The sequence below is a fragment of the Cheilinus undulatus genome, linkage group 22 (genome assembly GCF_018320785.1).
Source record: "Cheilinus undulatus linkage group 22, ASM1832078v1, whole genome shotgun sequence".
Taxonomy (NCBI): Eukaryota; Metazoa; Chordata; class Actinopteri; order Labriformes; family Labridae; genus Cheilinus; species Cheilinus undulatus.
The window spans coordinates 15859401-15867228 of NC_054886.1; the positions used below are offsets into that span (position 1 = coordinate 15859401).

At 38.8% G+C, this 7828-nt stretch overlaps 1 pseudogene; it reads left to right on the top strand.

The window, feature by feature from the left end:
• Window positions 1-38: 38 nt before the first annotated feature.
• LOC121505014 lies at window positions 39-3685 on the top strand (annotated as a pseudogene).
• The last annotated feature ends 4143 nt before the right edge of the window (window positions 3686-7828 follow it).

The window sequence follows — 7828 nt, forward strand, 5'->3', positions numbered from 1 at the left end:
CTCTTCTTTTTCTCTTCTTTTGTCTAATAGAGACAACAATGACCTACTCTTACCAAACCAAACCCCTCTTTCTGTCCTTTTCTGACTTGGCCGTGCTGGAAGCAAACTATTTAAAACAGACAAACCCTCAGTCAGCAGATCAGAAGCCGAAGAAGTCCTTTGTTTTGAAATGTCACGAGGACAGCATCGAGGTGGTGATGAAAGCTCATGTGTTCCACCCCGAGCTTCCCGTGGAGCCTGAGCACTTGAGACTGGGGCCTGTTGTGCAACAACACTGCACCGCTAAAGTCGCTGGAAACGGATATTATATCATCAGAGCGCCGCTGAGAGACTGTGGGAGTCAAATGACGGTAAGTGAGTTCAGTGAAGAAGAAAAGTCATTTTTCTGTGTAGAGCAAACACATGTTGATGCTGTTGTGGTTTACAGCTGCTTAATGCTGCCACCTAGTGGCCATAATAATGATTTGTGTGCAGTTTACCCACAGTGCTTTGCTCTACCACAACCTGCTGCTCTACTCTCTTTCATCGTCACCTGGAGACGTGAAACAAGCACAAAGAGCTGCTATTCCAGTCCAGTGTGAATATAGAAGGGGATTCACTCGTGAAAAAGGTTATCTATGGCGTAATATGACTGATAAAGTGTATTTATGCTAAATGTTAGTGTTAACTATAACTACTTTACAAGAGAGGAAAAGGATTGTTGCATGGTACAGATCTGGGGAGGGCTACAAGAAGTTCTGCCACATTGAAGGTCCCCAAGAGCACAGTGGCCTCCATAATTCTCAAATAGGAGAAGTCTGGCACAACCAGGACTCTTCCAAGAGCTGGTCACCCAGCCAAGGTGCCAAAGAGGACTTAGAGACTGTGAGAAGCAAGATTTTCTGATTTGTTGAAACCAAGACTGAGCTGTTTGGTCATGTTATATCTGGAGGAAACCAGGCACCACTCATCAGTGGAGCATGGTGGTGGCAACATCATGCTGTGGGGGTGCTTTTCACTAGCGGGGACTCGTAGACTGGTCAGGGTTGAGGGAAAGCTGAATGGAGCAAAATGCAGAAATATCCTCAATGAAAACCTTTTCCACAGCACTCTGGACCTCAGACCGCGATGAACAACATGACATCGGCCCAAAGCATACAGCCAGGACAACACAGGGATGGCTTAGGGACAACTCTGCGAAGAGTGGCCCAGCCAGAGCCTTGACTTCAACCCTACTTAATATCTTTGGAGATACCTGAAAATGGCTGTCCACTGTCAGCCCCCATCCAGTCCAACTGAGCTGGAGAGGATTTGCAAAGACAGAAAATCCCCCAGTTAAGATGTGGAAAGCCCATTGGGTTATATTCAAAAAGATGAGGCTTTAATTGCTGCCAAATGAGGTTTAACTAAATACTGAATGAAGGTCTTAAAAAAAGTGACATACATCATCTGCTGTTGGTTATGAACTTTATTTGGATATTTTCTTGTCTTATCTGATGTTTTTCCTTCAGTTTACAAATCGTTTTTGTGACAATAATAAGAATCTGCTCTGTTGTGTCTATATTGCCTGGTTATCAATTACCCTACTTTCAGGAGGTACACAGTGAGCAGCAGGGCCCTGAAACCCACCTGGAGTCCCCTGATCTCCACCCAGTCAGAGCACCTGGACTTGGACTTCCAGATCAGGCTCATGACAGGTGAGTTATTTCAGTCTGGTTGGAAAACAATGCACTCCATACTTTCATACTGTCCTGGTAATAGCCAGCACCAGAGGCATTATGTTTCCAGGTTGTCCATCTATAAGTGAGTCGGTTGGTGTGGGCCATTCTTGTGGTTGCAATATCTCATCAATGCTTTGAGAAAGTTTCCATAAACTTTTCACAAATGTATCTATGCTGTAAAGCATTTATGGAGAGTGAAAAACAGCTGAAACTTTTTGCCTATTACATCCATATAAAAAGGAATAAGAAGATAACATCACATAAAAACAAGTCTGTATGAGTTTTAAAAAGGGATTTAAAAGAAATGACTGCACACCTTATCTCCTCAGGCAGGTGGTTCCAAAGTCGAGGTTCCCTGATGGAAAAAGCCCAACACCTATATTTTTAAGTCTCAACTTTGGAACGACCAGAAGACCCCCCCAGCCAAGGAGCTAAGATTGCATGCTGGTACACAAGGGGTTAACAATTCTATTATTTAGAGTAGAGCCAGACCCTTTAGTGATTTTAAAGTAATGAGTAAAATCTTCTAAACTAACAGGGAGTCAGTGTAAAGAGGCTAACATTAGGGTGATGTGATGCTGTCTGTTAAAACCAGTCCTGCTTAAATAAGTCCTGATTTCTTTACTAAAATGTGCATATTTCTCTATCAAAGCAAGAACTCTGTTTAGCTTTGCACATTTGCATTGAAAGAGGTGAATTTCTGGGTTTTCATTCAGAAAAAGAGTAAAATAAGGAGTCAGAAAAGATAAATATACTCCTTACATGCTTTAGCCTTTCTAAAACATACATTATGTGCTTACTACTAATGTTATAAAGCCAATTAATCTGGGTCAGAGTCTTTTTTCTTTCTGCAAATAAAAATAAGTTTTCCTTGAATTAAAAATTAAAATCAGATTTGCTCTGTATTTTTCCTCAGATGATTGGAGCAGTGAGAGAAAGTCTCCTGTTTACTTTCTGGGTGAAACGGTCAATATGGAGGCCTCTGTAGATCATCCTCCTCCTCTTTGCCTGTTTGTTAACAGCTGTGTGGCGACTTTATCCTCTGATGTGAACTCTGACCTCAGATAAAACTTCATAGACCACCAGGGGTGAGTCTTTAATGTCTACAGCAGTTCCTCTAATTACATCTCCCAATCAAACCCCCCCTTTGAGCAAATCTATGGAATAAATCAGAACTATTTCTTTATCCTGGACCTGAAAACGAAGCCAAATTAGTGATGTAATAAACGCAGAGGATAAATCTGATAAGGGTGTTTCTGTTCTTTACAGATGTTTCACAGACTCACAGCTGCACGGCTCCAGCTCCCGTTTCCTGCCTAGAGTCCAAGACAACGTCCTGCAAATTCAACTCCAAACTTTCCTCTTCCACCAGGACCACAGAAACACTGTCAGCACTGATTTTGTAATGATTTCAGTTCTTTTTTGCATTTGCAGTTCAAAGAAAATGCCTCAAAATGTGTTATTTACTGTCATTATGTAGATTTATATAACATGTAAGCTGGAAGCAGAACCCGTTACGAGTAAGAACCAGGAGAGGAAGGCTTGTTCTTTTATTGGAAGTAGGCCTTCTTTTTGCTACTATCAAAATAAAAGTGGAACCTTTTTTTTAAAGTATATTCAATATTAAAATACTTCAAAATATTCTGTTTCTTTCAGATGGAGGTCAGTAGATGGTAATGATCATGTTTGCAAGAGCTGCAGTGCCAAGTCTAACCACAAGAGGACGCAGAGGAGCCGAGCACAGCTCAGACAGACTGGTAATATATCCAACCCCTGCTGTGTTCTTAAAATTCTGAATATCTGAATAAAAACGCCAATAAAGTGTGAAATTTTGATTTGGTGTTTATAAAATGATCAGCCGATTAACAGCTGATGAACAGTTGATTATTTTATTTTGTCTTGCAGCTCTTGAAAAGGAAACCAGTTTGGTTCCACTGATATTTCTGACTACAGCACAAAAACACAAAAATGGTGATCAGGTTTAATAAAACTGGTGTTAAAACATATGTAACATGTGAGAGTGACTTATTGTAGTGCCACTTGTCTTCTATGTTGAGACTACATGGGGAGGATTATACAGACATCATCTTTTTAAAATATGATACAAAAATCTAACCTAAGCATTATTATGAAAAATGTATTAAACTGTATATTTAACCACAATAAGCTTTATCAACTCTAAGTGTTCTACATAGATTCGGGATAATATTTTATTTTTAGGAATGGTAAAGAGATCAGTAATTTACCAAAATAAAATAAAAGGCAATACTCAAGATAATTTTTTAAAGAAATAAAAAAACACACAGTTTGCCTGTTATATAAATGGAGAAGAGACGGGTAGAGGGTCAAACTTCAACGTTTGACTATAGACTAGTATGGACATGTGTCTCCATATCTGCCTGTTGTACAGAAGTGAAGCCAAATTATCCTGCATTGTCATATTTGCAGCCAGAGTCTGCACGGTGCACATCTGCAGTAAGATGTTACCACTATACCTCCTAGACTCACTCCTATACTAGAGCACATATTTAACATCAAAGATCTCTCAGACTGTTACACGTTGTTTATACCGGTGCGTTAAAAAGATAGTAATGCAGTAGGGAAAAAAACAAACAGTTTTTATTGGGGGAATGTCAGGCCACTACCAAGCAAACTCAAAGTATCTGTTATAACCTTCAGAGATGGTTACTTTCTCAGAAAGAATGTATGAAAATGTTATTTGTTTGGGCTGATGTTTTTGTATTGACTCATCTGTATTTTCCTTTGTCATCCACCTAGGGCTGAGTATTTCTGGTGTTTGAAGAAACCCAAAATATTCCAGTATCTTGGCTTTAATCTTGCTAGTACAGACACTATAATCCATGCTAACTGTGTGAGTACCACTTGTAACTTGTTTCAGAGTGAGGCGTGCGCTGCATCATGCAGTTTAACATCCGCTGCCATCTGTTGGCTTTTTTTGTGAACTGCAACATAGGGAGTGTATATTTTACTAATACACAGCATTTACAGCCATATCAATTCACTGACATCTGTATCGTATTGATTCTCTAAAGCACAGACCCATCACCTTTAGATCGCTATTATGAAACATAATCTGGGTCTTCTGTAGTGTAATATCTGTTTTTATATAACAGGGTTGTGAGATAATACTTTTAAGTCTATAAATCATTATAAATACAGGATATACAACAGTTTCAAGGTACTGGAGAGGGGTGAACAGGCACCTTGAAAGGACTTGAAAAGTACTTGAATTTAACCTTTGAAAAGCTGAATGAACGCTGGGTAAAGTACAGTGTCTCCTTTCAGTGTTTTCCGGCTGGTAACACTGAGAGGAGACACATTTATCAACAGAGCTGTTGAGCATAACTAAATATCCTCATCAGATGACTAACTAAAATATTGTATTAAAAAAATGAGCACTTGGACATGAGGCAGCGGGAAAATACTTATCATGACAGATTCTGGGTTTGACATTAAAAACATGATTTGGTCTGTGTTTAAACTTTAAAGCAGGGCTATTCAATTACAAATTCAACTGGGCCAAATTTTAAAATCAAGAAATGTAGCCGAGCCGGTCATGTTTGGCGCCCAGTAAGCAGCTTGTAATGTCAAATTTTGAACCAATACAGACGAATTTGATGGAAAATATGCACTTTTTATTCATAGTCTCCCTTTTAAATTTGGCGACATGACAAAAGCACATCAAAAAAGTGCATTAGAACACAACAGAGCTGTATTTGAACATAACCTGAGGTAGTAGAATTTTTTTTCACTTGAATTAAATTTTTAAAAAGACTGAAACAATAAAGTGAAATTCTGTAAATAATAATTTGTGTCGCATCTTACCCAGGCATATCTAAAGTGCATAAAAACTAAATTTGCACAGTTGTAGCTATAGTTGAAAAGGACATGTTTTATACTCGGTATCTTGGGGCTACTTCTGTCAGCATCGCTAGCCATGGAGTGTTGCATTCATGGTCTGAAATATTGTCGGAAACTTGTGAAACAGGTTGCCCTCTGCATTTCTGGCATGCCCACAGGCCGGGCCACTTTGGGGTTGGTTCTGGGCTGCATGTGGCCCCCGGGCTGCTGCTTTAAAATATGACCCATGTCCCTTCTGTTAACTTGGAGGAGGCGGTGTTTATAATCTAATCTAAACTCTAACATTTTCACACTGTGAATAAAAAATCACACTTCCAGCATTTATTTTATCAGACACTTTCATTAGCCTCCAAAGCATGAGAGAATATTTGAGCACATTTGATCTAAAAGGGGCACGCAAATGGTTGAATGCTTTAAGGCATTACCTACGTATGCAGGCAGCCTAGGTTCGAATCCAGCCTGTGGCCCTTCACCATGTCTCTCTCCACTCTCTTCTCCATGTCCAATCTATCCACTGTCCTTCCTCTATCCAATAAAGGCATGAACAGGCCCAAAAATAAATCTTGAAAACAAACAAAAAAAAAGAAATTAGATCTGAAAGTAGTAATCAGCGCCTAAAAATTTGTTTTTCTTTTTACAAATTGACAAATTATCTGCTGTTTGAATGCACTCATCTAAAAGCTGGTGGTGAGATCAGTCAAAAATATCTTAAAACTTAAATTTTTCAACCTTGAGGCAACATATCAAAATCATAATATCAGGTAAACACAGCCTTTAAATAAATCAGACACCACCGCAGATAGCATTCAAGCCTTTTATGCTTTAAATGCAGTTTCCCAAGTGCTCAAACTGGCTGCAATAAAGCAAAGGGTTTATTTTAATTTCAAGCTCCTTTTATTGAATCAACAAATGAACATCAGCAACAACGGATGTATGAAAGGAAAAGTTCTGATTAATGTGATATCACTTTTATTTCTCAAAAGAGGATCAGAGACAAAACATATGATGTAAGAACAGGTGGTTGCTCTTTTCCAAACAAAGATTGCTGATCTGTAATTTGACCTCCAGGCTCCCAAATCCCAGTGAGGATTTTAGTATTTGTAGCTTTCTGTCATCTGTTAGTTCCCCTCTGATGATAACATTTTGCTTTTTTTGTTATCAGCAGAAAGTAAAGCTGTGTGGACATTTGACTTTCATCGTTTATCTCGACCCATGACCCTTAAATGCAGCAGCAGGTTGACTTGCGTTGTTTTTTTCTCCATCCAGCACCTGTCAACACTTGTAAGACAAAGTGAGGGAATCTTGAAAAAACAAAAACATTGACTTTGGATGCATGGCAACCGAGATTGTTTATGGATACTCTTTTTGCCAACCGGGTCTCAGAGCCAAAGCCTTCAGTCATGACTGCTGAGTTTCTGAGGAAGATTCATAAAACAAGTAAACAAATCAGCAGTTACCAGCAATGGCTTACAGATTAATTATTATATTGGGTGTTTTAGGTGTTAAATTTTCAGATCAGGAAAAAAATATATATCTTTAAAATCAACACAGATAAAAGAGAGATCACAATCCTTCAAGTGGGCAGGATATGTGACATAAGCTGACAGAGAATTTTCCTCTGGCATTTGAAACTTACTTCCAATATGATCTGGTGTATCTCCTAAAATTTAAGATTTAGAGCAAACGAGATATTTTAAGTTGACTTAAAGATACATCTACAGTAAAGAAATGGTAATGTTACACAGAAACAGCATGAAGTTCAAGAAAATCAGAGACAAACACAAAAAATACGGTTTGTGGTTAGTCAACATCAGCATCCGACTTCCTTTTAATGCCAAAGTCATAATCACATGGTTTAAACAGAGGCTCTCTCACGTGAATGTTTTTTATTCTAGAGGATTAGTTTTGCAAAGTAGATCATATGTTGTATGACTGCGTTGTATCTTCCATAGCAGTAAACCTAACCCATATAGCTTGACTGTTTTTGCTCATATACAATACAGTATCATCAGCATACAATCACATTTTTACATTATGACTATGGACTGTAGAAAATATTGGTATAAGCAGAAACGACACCAGTTGTTTGGTTATAAGAGGGGGCTTTTGTAGCCAATCCGCTGCGACCACCATGTTTAAAACACTGTCTCAAAGAGATGGCGCTAAAGCAGGTCATAAGCCTCCAGACCTTGCCAGCTTGCAGTCAAATCGGTCATGCCGCTAATTATGCCTACTTTTATTCTTCT